Source organism: Procambarus clarkii, chromosome 6, assembly GCF_040958095.1.
Source record: "Procambarus clarkii isolate CNS0578487 chromosome 6, FALCON_Pclarkii_2.0, whole genome shotgun sequence".
NCBI classification, from domain to species: domain Eukaryota; kingdom Metazoa; phylum Arthropoda; class Malacostraca; order Decapoda; family Cambaridae; genus Procambarus; species Procambarus clarkii.
Window position 1 is genome coordinate 22,379,203 of NC_091155.1, and position 26,699 is coordinate 22,405,901.

A 26,699-nucleotide genomic window follows, 5' to 3' on the forward strand; every position below is an offset into this window, starting at 1 on the left:
TGTCAATGTTTACTATACCGCCTCTAAGTCAAATGAAGAAGTTTAAATCTATTTATGATATGATGGGGAAATACATCGTTCCATGTTCATTACCCACACATTACTAACACTGTTCATCACAGCTCCCACACTCCCCCCACACCACCAGCTCCCACACTCCCCACACACCACCAGCTCCCACACTCCCCACACACCACCAGCTCCCACACTCCCCCCACACCACCAGCCCCCACACTCCCCACACACCACCAGCTCCCACACTCCCCACACACCACCACCTCCCACACTCCCCACACACCACCACCTCCCACACTCCCCACACACCACCAGCTCCCACACTCCCCACACACCACCAGCTCCCACACTCCCCCCACACCACCAGCTCCCACACTCCCCACACACCACCAGCTCCCACACTCCCCCCACACCACCAGCTCCCACACTCCCCACACACCACCAGCTCCCACACTCCCCACACACCACCAGCTCCCACACTCCCCACACACCACCAGCTCCCACACTCCCCACACACCACCAGCTCCCACACTCCCCACACACCACCAGCTCCCACACTCCCCACACACCACCAGCTCCCACACTCCCCACACACCACCAGCTCCCACAACCGGTTTCCCAGGTGGGGTGAGTCAGGAACACACCCGTACGCCTCCAACCAAATATTTATAAACATGCTGGGCTCGTCGTCTACCAGCGACATTTCATAGTAATTATGTTTATTTTCTAGGTAAATATTTACCCAGGTATTAATTGATAGGCTTCGTGTGGGTTACGGCTGACAGTGAGCTACAGCCCACGCCTCTCCCACGCTGCCTCCACCCACGCCTCCCCCACGCCTCTCCCACGTCCCTCCCCGACCGAGTACCTCCGTGTTAGCTTCTCCAGACAACTTCCTTCCTGAGATCTTATATTTAGCCAGAGTCGGATGGGCGGGCGGGCGGGCGGGCGCGAGGACTTGGGGGGGTGAGAGGAGGACCTTATGAACGGGCGGGCGGGCGCACAAACACGTGGGCGTAAGCGTGGGAGGGAAAAATGGGTGGATACATATCAGCGGGATTTACTCCCAGAATCACCACTATCCACCCATAAACCCACTACACCCCCCCCTCACATGCCGCCCACAACCCGTACCTAACCCCCCCCCACCCCAATACCTGAGTTGTCTAGTTCATTGTTGACATTGTTGACAGTCTCCACTCCCCCGCCCCCCCCCTCGCGTCACTTTAGCTACACAGCTTGGAAATGCCTTCACACGCAAACGTGCTTTGATTTGTTCTCGCCTGAGTGATATTTACACACACACACACACACACACACACACACACACACACACACACACACACACACACACACACACACACACAGCCAATAAACAAGGATAAACTATTCAACACTGGTGGGACGCGAACAAGGGGACACAGGTGGAAACTGAGTACCCACATGAGCCACAGAGACGTTACAAGGAACTTTTTCAGTGTCAGAGTAGTTAACGGATGGAATGCATTAGGCAGTGATGTGGTGGAGGCTGACTCCATACACAGTTTCATATGTAGATATGATAGAGCCCAGTAGGCTCTGGAACCTGTACACCAGTTGATTGACAGTTGAGAGGCGGGACCAAAGAGCCAAATCTCAACCCCCGCAAGCACAAATAGGTGAGTACACAGTGGGAGGAAAGACAGTATAGGATATGATGGACCATGTCATATGGAGATGCGGAAAAAAAAATATTTTTCATGTTATGGCTGAAGTGTTTTTCATACCAACAAGGACAAAAACTAGGAGAGAATAATGTCCCATGGTCTCATAGTGCCAATAAACAGTAGGTGCAGGAGGGAGTGGAGGAAACACAGGGGGCGATTTTGTATTAGTTCATTTATTATGCACCCCATACCCATCGTGTGGGCGGTAGTGGAAAGGGATACAGAGCCACATAATGGGCTCAGGGACTGAACCCCACAATTCATTTAGTTAAGCAAGTTACAGTTTTGGTAAGTTACAAAACGTTATGTACTTTGTTATACAGCAATTTTGTAACTAGCTTATGAAGACTGTAAACAGGAATAGATGCAACAGAGATAAGAACGAACATAAGAGAATTGGAAAGAAATTACGAAACTGCTATCAAAGGAAAGAAAGAACCGAAACTACATCACAGTCATATAAGAAGGAAAATGACAGTGAACGACCAAGTGACACGACTACAGACAACGGGAGCGACATATACAGAAAGTGACAAGGAAATCTGCGAGGCACTAAACGCCAGTCTCCATGACATGCTCACAACCGAGCCAGAGCAGCTCCCATTGTTAGAAGAGGAGATGACCCTAGACGAGAGACTTAAATATTGAGGTGACAACAGAAGGAAACAGCAACTGGACGAGACTAAGGCAGTTGGACCAAACAATGTATCACCGTGGATACTCAAAGAGGCAGTACAGGCCCTCAAGTGTGCCTCCAGCTCGGATTTTTAATGAGTCACTTACGAAGGGAGAGCTGCCCAGTTGCTAGAAGGCAAATGTGGTATCAATTGTCAAGAAAGGAGTTAGCGAAGAAGAGGACAGGATGCCTCTTCTCTATCCCCTTTCTTGACAGTTGGTATCTCCCTGTGTAGGCGAGGAGTCACAATAACGTGGCTGAAGTATGTTGACCAGACCACACACTAGAAGGTGAAGAGACGACGACGTTTCGGTCCGTCCTGGACCATTCTCAGTCCATTCTCTCCATTGGTATCTCCCTGTTACGAATCAGATAATCACCTGATTCTTACTGTATTAATGATAAGAATAAATTATACATCCCCCCTTCCTCAAGTTATTTGGATGAAATCTGCATACTCCATACACAGTTTCAAGTGTATATATGATAGAGCCCAATAGGCTCTAGTTAGTTACAATAGTTACTGTGTATGTTTGTTATATAAGTTTTGTTGTTGTAATTGCATTGCTTACATGTATCAGTGATAATAGTATTCTCTATTATATTTTGATGGTTGACTGTATGAGAGGAGTGAGGGTGGCGCCAGGTGAGCCTGTCCCTACAGGTGCCTCTCGTCAGGCAGCGGTGGTGCGCGAGGGTGGCGCCAGGTGAGCCTGTCCCTACAGGTGGCTCTCGTCAGGCAGCGGTGATGCGCGAGGGTGGCGCCAGGTGAGCCTGTCCCTACAGGTGGCTCTCGTCAGGCAGCGGTGATGCGCTCTCCGCTTCCATTTAGGCATCAGGTTGAACCATGAAACTATTTTCTTCGTATTATAATTCCTTATAATACACAGGTACTATCCTGAGTGATCATAACTCATAGCATTGAGTTATGAGGTGTCATAACTCAATGCTATGATAGTTCATAGCATTGAGTTAAAAATGTCTCGCTTCATGCAGGTCGGCGTTCAATTCCCGACCGACCAAGTGGATGGGCACCATTCCATCCCTTCGTCCCATCCCCAATCCCTATACCGATCCCTTACAAGTGCTATATAGTCATAATGACGGTGCTTTCTCCTGATAGTTTCCTTCCCTTTCAGATTATGAACATTACTTATATAATGTTTATATTTGAGAGTAATTATCTCAGTATGTCAGTTTATGACAGAATTCTTATCTGACATGTATTTGGTAACTGTGTTGATCTTAGGTAAGTCTGCCAAGTGGGTTTCTGTTATTGTTCACTGTCTTTGATATTTTAGTCTGGTGAGACAATTATCCATGTTATATATATATATATATATATATATATATATATATATATATATATATATATATATATATATATATATATATATATATATATATATATATATATATTTTGTATTGAGTAGTCAGTGATTTTGTGCTTATAAGAATATTACTGGATCCATCCACGATTTATGATATATTTACGTGTGGGTGTTTTTGTCCCCCATCATGAAGTATATTGATGTTGTGTTATTAGACAGTGTCTCCAGTATACCCTAGACACGTTTGACTCTTGTGACACCATATTTTGAGATGATTACCATTGTAATTTATGATTACAGTGATAACTGTAACTGCCTGTTCATGTACAGCAATATGAACATCACCGAGACTGGGGTGTAAACACTCCCCCCCCCACCCAACCACGTGCCTTAACCCACTGGACCACGTTACACTATAAGGAATTTAATCTGGGATACTACTGAATCTACTAGGGATCTTGAGGCATTGAACTGATACCAAATTACGTTTTTACAAATAATCCGCGTGCCTGGTCGAGGACCGGGCTGCGGGGACACTAAAGCCCCGAAATCATCTCAAGATAACCTCAAGATAAGATAACCCTGTCTCTACGGGGTGTAGACAGGGTGTACGGTCTGCTCACCCGGTCGGCCGAGCGGACAGCACGCTGGACTTGTGATCCTGTGGTCCCGGGTTCGATCCCGGGCGCCGGCGAGAAACAATGGGCAGAGTTTCTTTCACCCTATGCCCCTGTTACCTAGCAGTAAAATAGGTACCTGGGTGTTATTCAGCTGTCACGGGCTGCTTCCTGGGGGTGGAGGCCTGGTCGAGGACCGGGTCGCGGGGACACAAAAGCCCCGAAATCATCTCAAGATAACCTCAAGATATCCCTGGTGCAGATATTGGAGGGAGCATGCGGGGAGAACTGCTACACCAGTGTACGCGAGTAATTTGTAAAAAATTGATATTTGATATGATAGTTCAATGCCTCCAAACCACTAGTGGATTCAGTAGTATTCCAGGTTAAATTATGTATAATGTATTGTGGTCCGGTGTGTTGAAGCACACTGCTGGGGAGACCCGAACGCCTGTTCGAATCCCCGCAGAGCTCCATTGATTTTCGAATAATAATAATAATAATAATAATAATAATAATAATAATAATAATAATAATAATAATAATAATAATAATAATAATAATAATAATAATAATGACACTGCTGAAGGTGATGGAACTACAAATAATAGTGTATAAGGGACACAGTATAAGTTATCCTAATAACTGGCTCATGAAGTGTCTGGAACAAGATGTTGCTTGCATTATTGCAGGAATATTAATATCTTCCGCAGCTCTTAACTTCTCACTAACTACCGAGACATTACCCACGACTTGCAAAGTTAAGTATTAACCCCAGAGGTATTCAGCATTGTTAATACTTTACAGGGGGAGTGGTGCGATGTGTTAAACCATCATCTTGTTGTGGGTACTGTCTTGAGTGATCCTTGGGGTGTGGACAGGTACTGTCTTGAGTGATCCTTGGGGTGTGGACAGGTACTGTCTTGAGTGATCCTTGGGGTGTGGACAGGTACTGTCTTGAGTGATCTTTGGGGTGTTGTAGGTACTGTCCGGAGTGATCTTTGGGGTGTTGTAGGTACTGTCTTGAGTGATCCTTGGGGTGTGGATAGGTACTGTCTTGAGTGATCTTTGGGGTGTGGGTAGGTACTGTCTTGAGTGATCTTTGGGGTGTTGTAGGTACTGTCTTGAGTGATCCTTGGGGTGTGGATAGGTACTGTCTTGAGTGATCTTTGGGGTGTGGGTAGGTACTTTCTTGAGTGATCCTAGGGGTGTGGACAGGTACTGTCTTGAGTGATCCTTGGAGTGTTGTAGGTACTGTCTTGAGTGATCCTTGGGATGTGGGCAGGTACTGTCTTGAGTGATCCTTAAGGTGTGGGTAGGTACTGTCTTGAGTGATCTTTGGGGTGTTGTAGGTACTGTCTTGAGTGATCCTTGGGATGTGGGCAGGTACTGTCTTGAGTAATCTTTGGGGTGTGGGTAGGTACTGTCTTGAGTGATCTTTGGGGTGTCGGTAGGTACTGTCTTGAGTGATCCTTGGGGTGTTGTAGGTACTGTCTTGAGTAATCTTTGGGGTGTGGGTAGGTACTGTCTTGAGTGATCCTAGGGGTGTGGACAGGTACTGTCTTGAGTGATCCTTGGAATGTGGGCAGGTACTGTCTTGAGTGATCCTTAGGGTGTGGGTAGGTACTGTCTTGAGTGATCTTTGGGGTGTGGGTAGGTACTGTCCTTGGCGATCTGGTTGTAGGGTTCGGCGGGGGGCGGGGGGAGGGGGGGAGGTGGGAAGTGGGAGGCAGTACCCCGGGGTGACATGATATCGGGTAATGATGACTACAACAAACACTATCAACTGCAATAAACTCAACTGGCTGAATCACTGCGAGGTGAAATCCTATCATTTTAATCGCCCAATTCTCGGTGTCAAACGACATTGAACACAAACACATTCAGTAAACCCTAATCTATTTAATTGTATGTATTCCGCTTCACTCGCACTGTCTTGATGTTAAACCATTACTAACTAGCTCATCACTGTATGCTAACTAGCCCATCAGTGCATCAGCTAATGTCTGTGTGAGCGGTGGGGAAGTTGGCCAATCAGTGAATGAGGCTTGGGGAAGTTGGCCAATCAGTGAATGAAGCTTGGGGAAGTTGGCCAATCAGTGAATGAGGAATGGGGAAGTTGGCCAATCAGTGAATGAGGCTAGGGGAAGTTGGCCAATCAACGAGAAAAACTTTGAAAAGTTGACCAAAGAGATAATCGTACTTGGAGAAGCTACCCAATCACATAGCAGCATGTGGGAAGTGAGCCAATCGGTAAATATAGACTGGAGAACTTGACCTAACCCGACCAATTAGCTTTCAAAGCCTGTACAGGGGCGGAACTGACCAGCGTGAGTGAGACGCAGGGAAATTGACCAATCAGCAAGTCAGACCCCGAATACTCGGTCAATCATCGACTTTGTCTTTGATGGCATATATAAGCAACCCTCCCCCTGGCCTCTTACACCCCCCCCCCTCCTCCCTTCTCAGTCACTGGCCTCTGCTTCAAGAGATTGCTGGAGAGCTGAGGGACCACGAGGCTCCCTGCTGCAGAGCAGAGGCTACCAGAGGCTTTCCGCTACAGGATACTCATACTGTGGTCATTCTTAATATATAAAAAGAGGACGGGAGACATCTCCCGTCACGCAGGGTGCAGTCGCACCTCCACAGATCTCCAGTATCAGCTCTTGATACTGGTAATGGCTCAAAAGGGCTACCACTTACGGGCTATTCATGCCCGTGCCACCTTTTGGGTGGCTTAATCTTCATCAATCAATATAAAGAGTGTGTGTGTGTGTGGGGAACATCAACATGTTCCCCACGAAGGTGAGAATTATGCCCAGAGGAACTATGATGAAGACCGACTCTATCTTTAAACTAGAAAGTTTACCGTTGTTTAAACCTATTTCTCTTTTACAAAATGCTGTGAATGTCCAATTTGGTGTTTAAGAGAGTTTTCACAGGTGAACTCCAAGATGTTCCAGCAGCTAGCAAGTCTGTGTGGGATCGAGCCTCTACTGGAAATAAAAGGATATAGAAAAATATTAAAGTAACCTATACAAGTAGGATAGGATGAACGACTACATAATGTTCCAAGAGCGGTTTTGTTATGTATTGTTAGGCGAGGTTCGACCCTGTGTATCAAGTCCCCCTCTCCTTCCTACATACTTCCCAGGAAGCCAAGCATCATTGCAACCCCTTGTGGTGTGGTGCTTAGCACCCTCAGGCAGTCACCTCACAAGGAACATGACCCAAGATCGATCTCTGGACAAGTTGAGACTGCTGCCACCGTTCTTCACTACAGAGATGAACCTGGTGCCTTAAACGACCAATGTTTCGTACTTTACCGTCAATGTAGTAACGATCATTTTAATGGTTACAATACGAGAAAACTGAACAAAATTCACTTTCCCTTCGCTTCATTCGAATTATCTTCAGTCCCCCGCCTCTATCCCAGCATCAAACATCTCGTGGAGACCAAAGATCACCTGGAGATCAAACATCACCTGGAGACCAAACATCTCCCATCTCTCTGCCTCCCTCTCACTAAACCCCGCCCCTCCACACCCTACCTCCTCCCCTTCTCCCTAAACAACGCCACCCCTCGTGAAGTACATTAGGCTGATAAAGAGATTATGAACATCAGATTACTCTGGTCCTGAAGTCTCGACATTAACTTCTGCAATTTGGCTCTTGGCCTGTATGCAGTCATTACAATTATTGCGCATAATTACAACATGAAGAGGCACAGTTTGAGTGTCCTCCTGTGCCATTTGGCAAGTAATAAGGGTTATTTGCAACTCAGAGTGTGCAGGTCGTGATACGATGACCTCCGCGCTCGTAAAAGCGACCCAACTGCGCTTAAATTAAATAGGAAGGGAGTTAAAGGTTTTCCACCAGAGGTAATGTTTAGGTTTTCTATCATGGTCTCAGACTGGCTTATCTCTCTTTTCCTCTGCCTGTCTGCGCGACTGTCTGTGTTGTCTGCGCGACTGTCTGTCTGTTTGTCTGTCTGTCTGTCTGTCTGTCTGTCTGTCTGTCTGTCTGTCTGTCTGTCTGTCTGTCTGTCTGTCTGTCTAATGCGCACCGCAACACGCCTACGCTCACCGTTGTAAAAACATAAAATAGAAACATTTACATACACTTGAACCCCGAAGCAATTTATTTTTCAGAAGGACCCGTTAATCTGAGCTCAATACCACCATTTGCCTGTTTATAGGTAAGGTAGGGGTAAAGGATGGGGAGGGGGAATTGATTTGAATGGGATACTGATGGGGAAGGGGGAGCTGATGGTGAGGGCTAATGGACGAGCAAATTGATGGTGAGGGGGGAATGGATAGGGAGAGGAAGGGGGGGGGGATGGACCCAAATAGGCTCGCGCTACGGCCCCCCCCCCCCCTGCAGGTCAACACAAATCAACGATCATTGAAGGCTTACGATTTACTTAATGGCCATTATCGTTGCCAGTAACGAAGGTAACGTAAAACTCCCCCTCGCCTCATCGTTCGATTTTTTTGCTAGCCGGTATTTATCTGCCGGCCGATGGTTCTGTGTATGAGCTTGTCGGTCTTGTCTGTGCCAAACAGTTGTCACTCTCCGCCCGAAGGAGCGACTAACGGAGAGCCTCAGGGCGCCTAACTGTTTTTTCAACAGTCCTAACGGTTTCATATGCAGTCATTAAGCCACAACAACGTAGAGTGTGGCCTCAGGCCAGACTCGGGGGCAGAAGAATTCTCAGAACCTTCTCCAGGTATGCTCCAAGTACTCCAGAACGAGTGCTCCAGGTAACGATGCTGAAAATAGACACCCAACCCATATATTTGAAAATAAAGGAATTGACGACGTTTCGGTCCGTCCTGGACCACTGTCAAGTCGACTTCATAATGGTCCAGGACGGACCGAAACGTCACCAATTTCTTTATTTTCAGTTATGCGGGTTAGGTGTCTAAAAGTTCCATCTCCATCCAACGGTTCCCGTATCCGTCTAACGTCCAAAGATTTCCCGTTTCTATTTTAACGGATTTTTAAATTTTTGCTTTGCCCCGAAGGCAAAACTTCGGGGCAAAACAAAACTTATTAAGCAGCGTCACTCGTCCTGAGAATAAACCATAGCAGGATGTACAGCAGCCCCAAATAGATGTTTCTCTTCCAATGGAGATACTAAGATCAAGGCATTGTCTCTCTCTCTCTCCTCCTTTACTCTTTTCTTCTCTGTCTACTTGACGCACAGTTTTAAACAGCTCTTGGTTTCTTTCAGTGTGATGTCTCCAGTACTCTCTGTTCATGTTCCTCTGCATCAACCATCTTTATATAATCAGTTTCATACCATCTTATTTTGTTCTTGTGCGGGTTGCCTCGCCCATGTGAACGGCATTGACGCAGGAATCTGAGACAGCTCTCAATTTGGTTATTAAAGACATCAACAAACTTACCAATGTTCTCAGGTCAACACATTGGTAAATGTCTTCAGGGATTTGGTATTGAGTGAAGCCTTATAATCAATATTATAAACACTCATCTTGTTTATAAAGTACGGCCTTATATCAGCTCCGAGTAACAGCCATTTTCTTTTATGTGAGTCTTTATCTTGCTTATGTGGACGGTAGTAAGTAGTGCCCAGTGGTCATTACATAGACATTGCACAGTGTGTGTCCTGGCATCCCTCTTCTGAGCATTCAACAAGTGAGCCTTGTCTAGTCTCCTGCCTCTTGAGGTGAGTTGGCTGTCCATCACCCAGGACTATTTGAGATTTTCACTTCCCCTAACATAAAGTGAGAGTTTCCGTCCATTGGCATTAGGTTGATTACAGCTGGCATCAAAGTGTGGGGTGCCTCACTTTAAATTAAGATCACCGACCAACAGGGTTGTTCTTCATTAGCAAATTCAGGTAATGTATCGAGGTTAAGTTTATTCTTTGCCATATAATGGTTGATTATATGTAATACATTGCTGTTTAAGCGTAGGGTTACCCCCCAATGATTCACACTCATTCTCCATGTGAAGATCATCAATAGTCTATGTAGGTATATTGTTACTTACACAAGTAATTATACCTCATTTTCCTTCACTAAAAAATAGGGAGAACTTGTGATAACCGCTGAGCCTTGGGTTGAAGTCATCACGCACCAGTGTCTCTTGTAACACGGAGACGTCAGTTTGGTGTTCACGAACGTACTGTATTATGTCGTTAAGTCTATTGCGAACTCTATTGCCGTTCTATTGTAGTACAGTTAGTGTTTTCCACTGTGATTATGCATTTTGAGATTCATCACCAGGTGTGCACGGGTCCTTCTCTGTCCAATGGATTTCCCACGCCGTCTAATAGTCCTCTGTCTACCTCAGAGTTCCCTCTGTTATCCACACCCTCATGATATTTGAATATTATGTCTTCAGGGCTTTATGGTCTGAAGACGTTCTAGAGGTTCCATACCCTGGAAGAGTTGTGGAGGCTCCATGCCCTAGAGGAGTTCTAAAGGCTCAATACCCTAAAGGAGTTCTCAAGGCTCAATACCCTAAAGGAGTTCTGAAGGCTCAATACCCTAAAGGAATTCTGGAGGTTTACATACTCTGGAGCTGCGTGTTGAACCCTCACCGAAGAGCACTCGAAGTTCTGATTTTCTATACAGCTTTAAGCGTTAAAGGGACTCTGGAGCGACACAGGAAATAACTCCTAAAGAATTTTGCAGATTGGTTTGAGTCTCTCATGTCCGAGGCAGCTTCCAGCCGCCGCCTCCAGCTTCCATCCGCTTTACCGGGGAAATAAAAACATATGAAACTGCGGAGTGCAAAGACGGAGCCCAAGAAAGGCAATGTTAAATCAAACATCCAAAGATTTGAAATTTAGAATTTCGCCACATAAATTCTCTGTAAGATATGGCCAATTGTCTAATGCTTTGTTCATTTGTCAGAAAGTTCTCACCAAATTGATTGACAGAGGGGTTCTTCAATAACGAAATGAAAAAAAACATTTTCAATAGGAACATTATTGAATCTGCTTTAATACAGATTACAATTCATGTAATCACCTTCACCTCACCTCTTTCCTGCCTATATATCCACACCCATTGAACTGTAAATCTATACTTCTGAAGATGTATTATTAAAGACGAAAGTACTTAAGGAAATTCCTGTCTTAATCTTTTCTTAGGGTCTAACATATATATATATATATATTATATATATATATATATATATATATATATATATATATATATATATATATATATATATATATATATATATATAATATGTGTGTGTATGTTTATGTATGTGATAGATTTAGGCCTGGTCGACGACCGGGCCGCAGGGACGCTAAGCTCCGGAAACACCTCAAGGTATGTGTGTGTGTACACAAAAGTACTTTAGAGCTATTCTTAAGCCAAATGGTCTCTGAATCATACTACAAATACAATGAAAAACTGTCCTGTGTAAAACATGCTATCTAGCGTAAAACATGCTATCTAGCGTAAAACATGCTATCTAGCGTAAAACATGCTATCTAGCGTAAAACATGCTATCTAGCGTAAAACATGCTATCTAGCGTAAAACATGCTATCTAGCTATTTTTGTTTTCCTTCCCCAGTACAGGACTTAAAGCAATATAAAGCTCTCCCTTTTAAAATTGGACATATTACTGACAGTCAATTAAGAAAGACGCGTGTTGTTTGGCATACACCATTTTCCCTGTATTTTTTCAGGGTGTAGCCACCTGAGAGTGACGGTTGAGAGGGAAAATGGGAAGGAGGTCGATGACGGGGTGGAACAGGAGGGTGTGGCGGGGCTGGTGGAACAGTGGGAATAATGTGGCACTGATTGTGAACAGCAGGATGAGTGTTGCAGAGGTGTCGAAAAGAAGGAAAAAAGAATGTCAGTACAGAGGTGCTTCCACCTCTCTCCCTCTCCCTCTCCCTCTCCTCTCTCTCTCTCTCTCTCTCTCTCTCTCTCTCTCTCTCTCTCTCTCTCTCTCTCTCTCTCTCTATGTCACCAACAGGTGCCATCATTTGCATAAATTTCAATCTTAATATCTTTGAACTTTGCCTCCTCTTTCACACACCTACACCCCTCCTACAGTTTCCCACCTGAAGCTACCTTTACACACCAACAAACCATATTCTTAAAAATCTTTTACAGTTACCCACCTGCCCCACCTTCACAGCCCCCATATACTCAGCCCCCCACCCTCACAGCCCCATATACTCAGCCCCCCACCCTCACAGCCCCCATATACTCAGCCCCCCACCCTCACAGCCCCCATATACTCAGCCCCCAACCCTCACAGCCCCCATATACTCAGCCCCCCACCTTCACAGCCCCCACCTACACAGCCCCCTTATACTCAGCCCCCCACTTTCACAGCCCCCATATACTCAGCCCCCACCTTCACAGCCCCCATATATTGAGCCCCCCACCTTCACAGCCCCCACCTTTACAGCCCCTATATACTCAGCCCCCAACCTTCACAAAGTCTCCAGCCTCCCCCCCCCCCTCTCACACACCATCTTCCTCATCCTAACACACAAAAGGTGTTCGAAAGTGCATCTCCTCCCTCGACCCTTCCCGGCCTGTCGCCTTCAGACCTTCAGGAGACACTTAATTCGCGGATGCTTTGTGCACTGTCGGCCGGGGAACAGCACATTAAGCCTTAATGGGAGCCTCGCCATCTTTCTGTGTCTCCTAAAGGCGATTGAAGTTATTTTCTCGGGTCCAAAGATTCAGACTTTGTTTCAGACTTACGTAACGAGTATTTCGGGGAAGTTTTAATTTTCTGAGAATTGATAAAAGCTAATTGGTAAAAGGTAGCTCAAGGGATGACTCCTGCAGTTTATCTGAAGTGGGTTCCGGGGTTTTTCTACCTCCCCCAACCCCGGCCTGGGGCAAGGCTTATCTTGTGATAATTTGATCTAAAAGGCTGTTGCTTGACAGAGTCGACGAGAAGTTACTTAAGTTGAAGTTACAGGATGAGAGCTACGCTCGTGGTGTTCCGCCTTCCCAGTACTCTTTATCATATGACACTTAAACTACTGATATTTTTAGCATCCTCAGCCTTCTCACTGAACTTGTTCCAACCGTCTACCAGTTTGTTCGCAAAAAGAAAACCTCCATATATTTCTTCGGCGCGTATGTTGTCTGGTTCTCGGATGCCTCAAAAGGCCCTGTTAATAATATAAATGCACGATGGTTTTCTTAAGCGCAGATTGAATCATTACTGAAAAGTCCATCAAGCTGACTTTTGGTATCTAACAGACATAGCGAAACCTTGAGTCCATATTCAAATGTAAACATGTTAGCTCAGTCTCCTAAACTTTGTTCAAATGCTCGTTAATTCAGCAGCCGCCATCCGGTTTACGAATGAAATATACATTACACGTGAGTCGCACCCAGTAACGTTAATTTAACCTCGTTTAAACGGTGAACTTGCGTTATCCATGTTGAACGAACGTTAATCTTGAATATTGGGGGGCCACTGGGCTCTTAATTACTGTATGTCATATTACGAGGAGTGGTTCAGTGTCTCCCTATACTCTTAGTGCTTCCAACTATACACACAATTATGATTAAATATTTGTGAAAATACAGTGTTCAGCTGCATGTTGTTGTTGTTGTTTAAGATTCGCTACTTGGAACAAAAAATCCCAAGTAGCACGGGCTATGGTGAGCCCGTAGTGGACTTTTTCAGCTGCAGCTTGAACGAGCATAGTCAGAGGGAGAGTTGGGTCTGAAACGCGGGTGCCGCTCACCCAGCATGTTTGTAGCAGTGGTGAACGAGGGCCACTCAGAACGTTATAGCAGTGGTGAACGAGGGCCACTCACAACGTTATAGCAGTGGTGAACTGTGCCACTCAGGACGTTATAGCAGTGGTGAACGAGGGCCACTCACAACGTTATAGCAGTGGTGAACGAGTGGCACTCAGGACGTTATAGCAGTGGTGAACGAGGGCCACTCAGAACGTTATAGCAGTGGTGAACGAGTGCCACTCAGAACGTTATAGCAGTGGTGAACGAGTGCCATTCAGAACGTTATAGCAGTGGTGAACAAGTGCCACCCAGAACGTTATAGCAGTGGTGAACGAGGGCCACTCTGAACGTTATAACAGTGGTGAACGAGTGCCACCGCTATACTTGTGAACGTGAGTTATAAAGTCGACTCTATATGAAACAAACGTTTAAGGAATATAAATTAATAGTTACTCATTATATAACCCAATTTTGAAGAAGGCTCATCCGGGTTCCTCGAAAATATCATATATATTTTATAGCGCAAAAACATCTCATTAGTTTCCACCTCATAACAAAAATTTACACCACCATCAAATCTATTTTACGTGTATACAAAAGCGTCGTATTTATACAACATATTGAAAGTTGTAGCAAAATTTTTGTATTAAATGCTGATGTATCCCGCCCCCTCCCCCCCCCCCCCCCCACTCAGAGGACTTTGTAAGATGCATAAATGATAACAACGTGATTCATCTACGAAATAATATTAAGTCAATACAATAGTATGTAGTCTTGGGGAGTCCAGGGACGCAGGTTCGATCCTCATTTACAGCCCCCGCTCCTGTGCCAGGTAAGTCCACTACGGGCTCACCATAGCCCGTGCTACTTGCAACGTTTTGTTCCGAGTAGTTGAATCTAAAACAACAAAAGGTTCGATCCCATGCTAGGGTCACAATATTTTCTCGCAGATACACGCTGCTTGCGGGTTGGTGAATTACCAGTCTTTGACGACGACGTGACTTCCTTCCCCCATCTCCACGCCATCGTTACGATGCTGTCATTCCCGCTACACCTTCAACACACAGTGATCCCGCTACACCTTCAGGATGCAGTGATCCCGCTACACCTTCAGGATGCAGTGACCCCCGCTACACCTTCAACACGCAGTGATCCCGCTACACCTTCAGGATGCAGTGACCCCCGCTACACCTTCAGGATGCAGTGACCCCCGCTACACCTTCAGGATGCAGTGACCCCCGCTACACCTTCAGGATGCAGTGACCCCCGCTACACCTTCAGGATGCAGTGATCCCGCTACACCTTCAGGATGCAGTGATCCCGCTACACCTTCAACACACAGTGATCCCGCTACACCTTCAGGATGCAGTGACCCCCGCTACACCTTCAGGATGCAGTGATCCCGCTACACCTTCAAGATGCAGTGATCCCGCTACACCTTCAAGATGCAGTGATCGCGCTACACCTTCAACACACAGTGACCCCCGCTACACCTTCAACACACAGTGACCCCCGCTACACCTTCAACACACAGTGACCCCTCCTACAAAAACCAGCAATAAGCAGTAACCACCAACCTCTCCCAAGAAATTCTAACTCTAACCTATGTTCAGAGCACTAATAATAATAATAAAAATAATAATAATAATAATAATATCAATAACAAGAAATCTTTACAGAAGGAAGGAAGAGAGGTTTCACGAGAGAACCTTCTGGGAGAGAAGTCCACTCGTGTGCTCTTGCCTATTCACACCAAATCTCCCTCTCTGGCGATCCCCAATAAGCAGTTTTCTCACAGCATATGCAAGGCGTGTTTGCCCAGGACCCGCTGTCGCAACAAATCATCATACATATTAAAACTCTGCAACTCATCGAGGCCTCATTATTTTGGGGTTGTTTCACTTCGAATAGCTACTAGCGAGGGGAAAACCACACATGAGAGCAGGGGCATAAAGACGGAGATTTTGTACCATATGGTGGATGGGAAGACTGCTGGACACGCCAGTTACTTGGGTAAGGGTTCAAGCTATACTTGCAGGCGTGGTAGCTGTCGGTTTTCAGGCTGGTTGGGCTGGGATAGGACGTGCTGGTGGTTACTTAAAGCCTCTTCCAGTCACTTGGGCTGGACGGTAGAGCGACGGTCTCGCTTCATGCAGGTCGGCGTTCAATCTCCGACCGTCCAAGTGGTTGGGCACCATTCCTTCCCCCCCTTCCCATCCCAAATCCTTATCCTGACCCCCTTCCAAGTGCTATATAGTCGTAATGACTTGGCACTTTCTGCTGATCATTCCCTTCCCTTCGTTTACCTTCTCCCGTGAACACGCCTCAAATCACCTACTCTAGTGTGCACGCCTCTGCTTGACACCTGCTTGATGGGGTTGTGGGAGTTCTTCTACTCCCCAAGCCCGGCCCGAGGCCAGGCTTGACTTATGAGAGTTTGGTCCACCAGGCTGTTGCCTGAAGCGGCCTGCAGGTCCACAGCCCGGTTGGTCCGACACTCTTTGATGAAAACTATCTAGTTTTCTCTTGAAAATGTCCACGGTTGTTCCGGCAGTTTATTATACTTGCTGGGAGGATGTTGAACAACTGCGGACCTCTGATGTTTATAGTGTTCTCTCTCTCTCTGATGGCACCCCTGCTCTTCACTGGTTCTATTCTGCACTATCTTTCATATCGTTCACTGCAGTATGTTGTTATTTCACTGTGTAGATTTGGGACCTGGCCCTCCAGTATTTTCCACGTATATGTTATTTGGTATCTCTCTCGTCTCCCTTCTAGTGAGTACATTTGGAGAGCTTTGAGACGATCCTAATAATTTAGGTGCTTTATCGCGTCTATGTCCTGGAAACACAAACCGTAACTGTCCACATTTTCTGCTTGTTACAACTTGTAATAAAGTTGTTACATCTTGGCTTAACGTGTTTATGGCGTATTAGAACGTTGTTACAACTTGCTATATTGGTTGTTATAAGTGTTTAGGTGGTGTTAAAACTTGTTCGAACGTTGTAGCAACGTCGTAGTTTCGTTGTGTGTTTGGCGGGTGTATGCCGTATATGTTCTCTGTATTCCCTGCATTTCAGCAATCTCTCCTGCTCTGAAGGGGAAAGAAAGTACTGAGCAGTACTCAAGACGGGACAACACAAGTGATTTGAAGAGTACAGTCATTGTGATCACCTCTGATCACAATGGTTGTCTCTGATAACCTCCGCTACTTTCAATTGTTATTTTTTAAATATAATTGTGTATTACGTTTATCACTATTCACTCTACATGACAAAGAGTGAAGTTCCTTACGGAGTGTTTTGTTTTTGATGACGTCAGGGAGAGCAACTATAAAAGATCCTTCTCAGTTTGTATGCAAATTAAGACACTAATGATTAATTACCGTGACGGGAACGACGGGTAAAGTTACTGTGCAAGTAATTAGGTCGCCCGTCGCCCTCTGGCTCCGACCTGGAAGGTTTGACGTCGGCCAAACGAAGAAGCTTCCGCTGGAGGACTGTAGTTGACTTTCCTGGGGGACGAGGACCCTATTCCAGTCCACGGTCTGCTGGACGCGAACCACTGTTGACGACCTTCCTGGGGGAGAACCCGGCTCCAGCCAAGGGCCCTCCAGCTTTGGGGGAGTGTCGAACCAAATATTTTCTAGACAAAATCTTCACCGCCACTTTGAGGTTATGCAATTTGAAATGCAAAGACCTCAAGAGACTCGCCTGAACACTGCACGTGAGGAGTACACTTGAAGACACCTTATAAGGGGGGGCGTACCGGTGGCCTGGATACAAGGGCTGGAGGTCTAAGAGCCTTGGCTATCCAAGTAGCCCACGTGTGGTGTCGACAAGTCTCCCAGCATCCATCCTTTGTCTCCCCAGACATCCAGCATCCCCCTTTTGAGGAGATAATTTAATTCTGCCAATTCACATTCGCCCATTACAAGTAGGTGTAACAGAGACCATCAAAGTAATGTTAACTCGTGTATACTTAGAAGGAAAGTGTATAAGGATATATAATTATTTAATGAAATCTAAGAGAGGTATAGCCAGAGCTTCGTTATATTCTGAAGGGAAAATGGATAGAGGGACGTACACCTCATTTTATGAGGAAGGAAGGAAGGAAGGGAGGAAGGAAGAGAAGAGGGTGGCAAATGGAGAAAAGGAGAGCAACGCGGGGCGGAAGGCAGGGCTGGGAAGGGACCTGAGATGGGACTGACGAATGAAAATAGAAGGGAAGGTGATGAACGGGAAGGGAAGATGATGAACGGGAAGGGAAGGTGATGAACGGGAAGGGAAGATGATGAACGGGAAGGGAAGATGATGAACGGGAAGGGAAGATGATGAACGGGAAGGGAACGTGATGAACGGGAAGGGAAGGTGATGAACGGGAAGGGAACGTGATGAACGGGAAGGGAAGGTGATGAACGGGAAGGGAAAGTGATAAACGGTAAGGGAAGGTGATGAACAGGAAGAGAACGCGACGAACACACACACACACACACAGCGCTGGTGTCACCTTTACAAACAGAAGCACCTACTGCAATCCACAGGTCCGTCAGCGCTAACTTTCCAGATGGTGAAATGTAGCGGGTGGAGCCATAACCGTAACAGCACATCGCTTAATCTTGAAGACGATGTTTTGTTCTCCCAAGGCATTCGTCCGGTTAATTGCCTGGCTGGCATCACGAGAGAGCACATTCACACACACACTATGCCCAGCACGAGGACAAAGGCAATGCAAGGCACACCAAAAGCTTCCTTTGACGTTGAGCCGGAAACTAACCGACCCCATCTGCAAGAACGTTTGTTCTTGCAGATGGAACTGTTGTCTAAGTTAGAAGAACTGTTGTGTAAGTTAGTAGTCCTGGTGCCCACACTGAGGTAAATGGAGGTGGAGGTCTACAGGTCCAAGACTCTTGGATAATGTAAATATTGTGAAATCTTTTCCCCAGCCAAATAAAAAATGTAACTTGTGCTGTCACTGGTATAAAGCATATATATGGCCCATAAACATATATATATTTTAGCTACGTGACCGAAAATTTGTCTCACAGCTGTTATTCACAAACTAATATAAATTATATACAAAAATATACAAAAAATATATTTTGCCAACACTGGGATTGAATTTAACTAAACAACACAAGCCAAAAACATTTATTAAACACCTTATAATTTTCTGAACTGGTATTAAAATGTTAAAAAAAAAACTAAATATGAACATTCCCTAATGATACTTTTGTCCGAAACAAATATGGAAAACCTGGAAGCAGGTGAGGGACACATCCTGCCAAGACACACGAAGGATGGTGTCAGTCATCTTCAGAACTAAACGACTCATCCACTGATCCTCCTCAGCCTGAACAGTGCTAACTTAGCTATTCATGGGCTTACCACGACCCATGTGAGGCCCGTCGCATCCCATCTATCTCGGGGTCACTTAGGAGGAAAACTGTGCCTACTGACCCAGTAGGTCACACACACACACACACACACACACACACACACACACACACACACACACACACACACACACATACACACACACACACACACACACACACACACACACACACACACACACACACACACACCGGAACGCCTCTTGTATTGCTACAACGTGGTAACAATAATGCTGTGTTTACATTTTGTTTGTTGGGAGGTTGTTGTCTGGTGTCCATGAGAGGGCGGATACACAGCTTGTAATTCACTTGGTATAGAACTACAGATGTGTATCCACTCTGAGTGATAGCTATATATCTTTCAGTGTTGATCAAGCAGGTCGTGCCACCAAAGTAGCAGTCAAGTCTAACATGCAAAGGCAGGTGAGCCATTGACACTTTTGTCCTCTAGGATCGGAGGACATTAGCCCCTGGGGTCAGAGTAGCAAGAACTATTCGCAAAGAAACAGGATGCTAGGCTCACTGACTCTACCAGAGACAAGGACTGCCAGGTGCCTATTTCAGCCCCCTAGTGTGGCGATCCACAGAGGAAACGCCTCTGAGTCCTGGGTTCATGCCCTTATCTCCGTCCACTCTCAATATCCCACCCGTGGTACTTTGCCACACAACCCCCCACCCGAGGTACTGACCACTCCCTCGTCCCAAGAAACCTATCCTTCCCGCCCCCAAAGTAGTGTACCACATCACATTGGATGTGTGATAATGGTATGATATGCAGAATACTTTAGGAGCTATAAGCACCTTGCCCCAAGGTTATCTTGAGGATATCTTGAGATGATTTCGGGGCTTCTTTAGTGTCCCCGCGGCCCGGTCCTCGACCAGGCCTCCACCCCCAGGAAGCAGCCCGCCCAAGCAGCCCAAGAGTGTAACTCTTATACGCTGTGTTTACAATATTAACCTCCAATGTATAATGTGATTCTTGTACTGTGATTAGTGGATTTGTACTCACTGGATTTGTGCGCTCCTTGAGGGACTAGAAGTAGAGGAGGGTAGAAATTGTACTTGAACTTACCGCCCCTGCCTCCCCCCCCCCCCCCAACAACACCCCTGCCCATGAGGTACTCTTTCCATGCCTGACCAACTCAACGTAATTGTTTGCAAACGTAATTCTATTAAACTCTCGAGCGGCCTTCAACGTCACTGTTGTAAGACTCCCAGTAGGCTGTAGGGGAGGGGAGGTGGGGGGAGGGAGGGGGGTAGGGGGTGGAGAGGTGGGGGGAGGGAGAGGTGTTGGGGGTGGAGGGGTGTTGGGGGTGGAGAGGTGGGGGGAGGGGAGGAGGAGAGGGAGGGGGGAGGGGAGGAGGAGAGGGAGGGGGGATGGAATGTGGGGGGGGGAGGGGGTAAACACATTACCGGTGGTAATTAATGGAGATGCGGCCCCCATGTTCTCACTACCGTTATTGCTGCTGCTACCACTGTATGGTGTTACCACTGGCGTTACCACTGGTGTTACCACTGGCGTTACCACTGGTGTTACCACTGGTGTTACCACTGGTGTTACCACTGGTGTTACCACTGGTGTTACCACTGGTGTTACCACTGGCGTTACCACTGGTGTTACCACTGGTGTTACCACTGGTGTTACCACTGGTGTTACCACTGGTGTTACCACTGGTGTTACCACTGCTTCTCAACTCTGGCACAGACCCAGGTAACTGAACAAGGAAAGGTGGCCACAATTTTTTCCTTATTTTTTTTTGGGGGGGAGGGGGGGGGAGGGGGGGGGAGGGGGGGAAGGGGGGGAGGGGGAAGGGGGGGAAGGGGGGGAGGGGGGGGAGGGGGGGGGTAACAATTAATAATTCTTGGCGTGTGCTTAACAATATGTTTCATGTAGTTGCCATTTTTTTCACACCATTTTCAACGCGCATTTTAGTCTTTTTAGCATTCGGAAACATTTGAAATATTTAAGGAATTTAATTTGCTGCCTTTTATCAGTGTCAATATCTTATATCACTAACTCCGTGTTGTCTATTAGTGAGGCTGTGTGGCACTGTGTTGTCTATTAGTAAGGCTGGCACTGTACTGTCTATTAGTAAGACTGGCACTGTGTTTGTCTATTAGTAAGGTTGGCACTGTACTGTCTATTAGTAAGGCTGGCACTGTGTTTGTCTATTAGTAAGGCTGGCACTGTACTGTCTATTAGTAAGGCTGGCACTGTGTTGTCTATTAGTAAGGCTGGCACTGTGTTTGTCTATTAGTAAGGCTGGCACTGTGTTGTCTATTAGTAAGGCTGGCACTGTACTGTCTATTAGTAAGACTGGCACTGTGTTTGTCTATTAGTAAGGCTGGCACTGTACTGTCTATTAGTAAGGCTGGTACTGTGTTGCCTATCAGTAAGGCTGGCACTGTGTTTGTCTATTAGTAAGGCTGGCACTGTGTTGTCTATTAGTAAGGCTGGCACTATGTTTGTCTATTAGTAAGGCTGACACTGTACTGTCTATTAGTAAGGCTGGCACTGTGTTGTCTATTAGTAAGACTGGCACTGTGTTTGTCTATTAGTAAGGCTGGCACTGTGCTGTCTATTAGTAAGGCTGGCACTGTGTTGTCTATTAGTAAGGCTGGCACTCTACTGTCTATTAGTAAGGCTGGCACTGTGTTGTCTATTAGTAAGGCTGGCACTCTACTGTCTATTAGTAAGGCTGGCACTGTACTGTCTATTAGTAAGGCTGGCACTGTGTTGTCTATTAGTAAGGCTGGCACTGTACTGTCTATTAGTAAGGCTGACACTCTACTGTCTATTAGTAAGGCTGGCACTGTGTTGTCTATCCGACGCTCATGTTAGCTCATCCGACGCTAACCTGCTCATCAGTTTCACTCAATAAAAATGTTCCACCAAGTAAAAATATTCCACTCAGTAAAATTGCCCCACTCAGTTTATACCGCGTTTTCCTTCCTCACAAAATATTACGCAGCTTATTACAGAGAAATGGAATTGCATTACTTACATTATAAAGTAACATTAGATGCATATTACATTACACATTTTAATGTTATTTGGTATTATCATGTAATTTGGCATTGTGCGTGCGTGCGTGCGTGCGTGCGTGTGTGCGTGTGCGTGTGCGTGTGTGTGTGTGTGTGTGTGTGTGTGTGTGTGTGTGTGTGTGTAATTACCTATGTGTAATTACCTACGTGTAGTTACAGGATGAGAGCTACGCTCGTGGTGTCCCGTCTTCCCAGTACTCTTTGTCATATAACGCTTTGAAACTACTGACGGTCTTGGCCTCCACCACCTTCTCACCTAACTTGTTCCAACCGTCTACCGCTCTGTTTGCGAAAGTTAATTTTCTTATATTTCTTCGGCATCTGTGTTTAGCTAGTTTATATCTATGACCTCTTGTTCTTAAAGTTCCAGGTCTCAGGAAATCTTCCATATCGATTTTATCAATTCCTGTTACTATTTTGTATGTAGTGATCATATCACCTCTTTTTCTTCTGTCTTCTAGTTTTGGCATATTTAATGCCTCTAACCTCTCCTCGTAGCTCTTGCCCTTCAGTTCTGGGAGCCACTTAGTAGCGTGTCTTTGCACCTTTTCCAGTTTGTTGATGTGTTTCTTAAGATATGGGCACCACACAAATATGGGTGTGTGTGCGTGCGTGTGTGTGTGTGTGTGCGTGCGTGTGTGTGTGTGTGTGTGTGTGTGTGTGTGTGTGTGTGTGTGTGTGTGTGTGCGTGTGTGTGTGTGTGTGTGTGCGTGTATTCACCTAGTTGTGCTTGCTTGGGTTGAACTCTGCTCTTTCGGCCGCCTCTCAACTCTCAATCAATCAACTGTTACTAACGGCTAATTTTTTTCACACACACACACACACACACACACACACACACACACACACACACACACACACACACACACACACACACACACACATTAAACAGCCCGTAACAGCTGTCTAACTCCCAGGTACCTATTTACTGCTAGGTAACAGGCGCATCAGGGTGAAAGAAACTCTGGCCATTTGTCTCTGCCGGCGTCGGGAATCGAACCCGGGCCACAGGATTACAAGTCCTGCGCGCTGTCCACTCTGCTATCAGACCCCCCAAGCGATCAGACCCACTCAGCTATCAGACCCTATCAGACGATAGAGCGACGGTCTTGCTTCTTGCAGGTCGGCGTTCAATCCCCGACCGTCCAAGTGGGTGGGCACCATTCCTTCCCATATCCTGATCCCTTCCCAGTGCTATATGGTCGTAGTGGCTTAGCACTTTCCATTGACTGTTCCCTTCCCTTCCCCCGGTATTCCTTCTGGTAGATAGTGTATGTAAACGAAAAACATTACTGGTGCAAGAACTGAACCCTGTGGTACTCCGCTAGTAACACTCCTCCAGTCAGATACATTGTCTATGATTACTGCCCTCATCTGTCAGAAAGTTTTTCATCCATGTCAGAACCCATGTTCCCTGTCACCCTTCCAGCATGTTCCAGGTTCCAGAACAGCCTCTGGTGTGGGACTCTATCAAAAGCCTGTTTTAGGTGCAGACAGCCAACCCAACCATCTCTTTCCTGTAGTATCTCTGTGGCTCTATCATTAAAATTAAGTAGATTTCTTACACAGGATCTTCCTGTTCGAATACCATACTGTCTGTCCGTTATTGTGTCATTATCTTACCTTCAGATGATTTCGGGGCTTAGCGTCCCCGCGGCCCGGTCGTCCTTTATCTTACACACCCCCAGGAAGCAGCCTGTAGCAGCTGTCTGACTCCCAGGTACCTATTTACTGCTAGGTGAACAGATCCATAAGGGTGAAAGAAACGCTGCCCATTTGTTTCCGCCTTCACCGGGAATCGAACCCAGAACTTTATGACTAAGAATCCCGAGCGTTGTCCACTCAGCCGTCAGGCCCTTACTCTCTAGGTAAACTGTCATCCACACTTCCGTGGAAATAAACATTCCATTCACCTGGGCTGTATGGGTTGGCTTTTGGCACTTTTTGATGGACTTTTGTAACTTTTTTCTTGGGCGTTTGTCACCATTCTGTTTAACGTTTGCCCCTTTCTGTTGGGCGTTTGTCACCATTCTGTATAACGTTTGCCCCTTTCTGTTGGGCGTTTGTCACCATTCTGTTTAACCTTTGCCCCTTTCTGTTGGGCGTTTGTCACCATTCTGTATAACGTTTGCCCCTTTCTGTTGGGCGTTTGTCACCATTCTGTTTAACGTTTGCCCCTTTCTGTTGGGCGTTTGTCACCATTCTGTTTAACGTTTGCCCCTTTCTGTTGGGCGTTTGTCACCATTCTGTTTAACGTTTGCCCCTTTCTGTTGGGCGTTTGTCACTTTTTTATTGGCCAATTTTTGTTTTTTTTGGGTGGTCGTTTTGGGAGCGCAACAAATAAACTCCCAAAGGTCCAACAAAAAACTCCCAAAGGTCCAACAAAAAACTCCCAAACACCTAACCAGATTTGTATGCTCTTCATTCATCCTGTGCTGGCTATATGGGCAGGTCCCAAGCTGAGAGTGGGTACTGGGTTGGTTCAAGAGTAGGTATGGTAATGGAGGAAGGAGAGAATTTGGGAGTGCAGGACAGTGGTAGTTATTGGGGTAACTTGTAAAGGGGAAAGAGCGGGCGTGTATATTTACTATTTATGCCTGCATGTTCAAACTGTTAGCTCATGGACTCCGCCTTTCTAACCGCCGGTTGTCTAATGTACTGACTCCCAACCTGTGTTTCCTCTATCATATCTACTACACATTTCTCCCTCACACACACAGCTCCAAGATGCATCCCGTAGTGTCTCTTCTAACTCTCAGGTACCTATTTACTACTAGGTATTCCTCTCAGAGAGAGAGAGAGAGAGAGAGAGAGAGAGAGAGAGAGAGAGAGAGAGAGAGAGAGAGAGAGAGAGAGAGAGAGAGAGAGAGAGAGAGAGAAAGGGGGGGGGGGCATGAGAACGACGGCGCCTTTTTAAAGTTTAATAAATGAACCTCGGTAAAGCCCCATTTACTTTACATGAAGCAATCGTTTAAAAGCGGCAGAGGTGGGGGGGGGGGGGGGGAGAAGCATCAGCCTCCCCGGGGTGGGGGGGATCAGTGGGAGGGGCTCGCAATCTCCCCTGAGGGGTGGAAGGATTTCAGTTGGTGCTGAGAGAAGATTTCAGGAGCAGGGGTGAAGATCTGAGACGGTGGGGTGATTTGACGACGCTTGGGGAATCAGGCAATGATTGGGAAAGCTGACTATGATTGGGGGAACATTATTTGAGTGGGCGGGCGGCGAGAACACTTAGCATGTTCTCAGAGATACATTATGTATCTCAGAGATACATTATGTATCTCTGAGATAAGTGCCACGGTTGCTGCAGTCTTAAGACACTGTTCCAGGGAACGGACATTCCCGCAGAGAATGATAATTTTAGCAGCGTTGAAGAGTGGAGTTTGGGGAACAGGTGCCACATAGGAAACATGTCTTTTGTAAGTATACAGATGAAAACAAAAGTTGGCGTTTTTTGTTGGAAGTGGAAGTGAATATCACTCTGAATTATAGTGCCTGGTAAGCTGTTCAATGTACTTACTGCTGCATTACAAACAAATATTTCACTTTATTAAAGGGAAAACTGTTTCCCGGCGAGCTTAAAATACTCGTCGAGCTCACGTAGTCACAGGGAAGCTTATGAAAGCACAGAGCAACAGTATCAATATCAAATATTGACATATACTCACCACCAGCACCAGCACACAACTGCTGCCTCTCTCACTCTCTGCACTCGTGTGTCACTCACCTGCAACACATGAAACACATATATAAACATCGAGGATGTGGATAGCAGGATGAATACATACTGAGCCCATAAAAGCTACTATAGATGGCGTGAGAAATAAAATTTGAAAACTTTGTTATTTTTCCTAAAAAAAAAAATACCCAAAGATGAAAGTTTAAAACAAGTGAGTTGATGCAACAGGTGCAGACTCAGTAAGACCTCTTGCCTTGCATTAAAGACAGCCAGGTAAACTAAGAGAGAAGGGGACACACGTGTTTGTGTATATATATGTATATATATTATATATATATATTATATATATATATATTATATATATATATATATATATATATATATATATATATATATATATATATATATATATATATATATATAAACAGATATATCCTTACAAATATATCTGTAAAGGCCCTAAGTCGTAAACGGGACTTAAAGAAAGGCAGATTCCTTAAACAGAGATGGACATGATACATGTA

At 45.8% G+C, this 26,699-nt stretch overlaps 1 protein-coding gene across 4 annotated transcripts in view; it reads right to left on the reverse strand.

Moving 5' to 3' along the window:
* Positions 1–26,699, reverse strand: part of LOC123754009 (alkaline phosphatase) — an 818,565-nt gene that overhangs the window by 385,163 nt on the left and 406,703 nt on the right. The gene's annotated exons all lie outside the window — the stretch shown is intronic.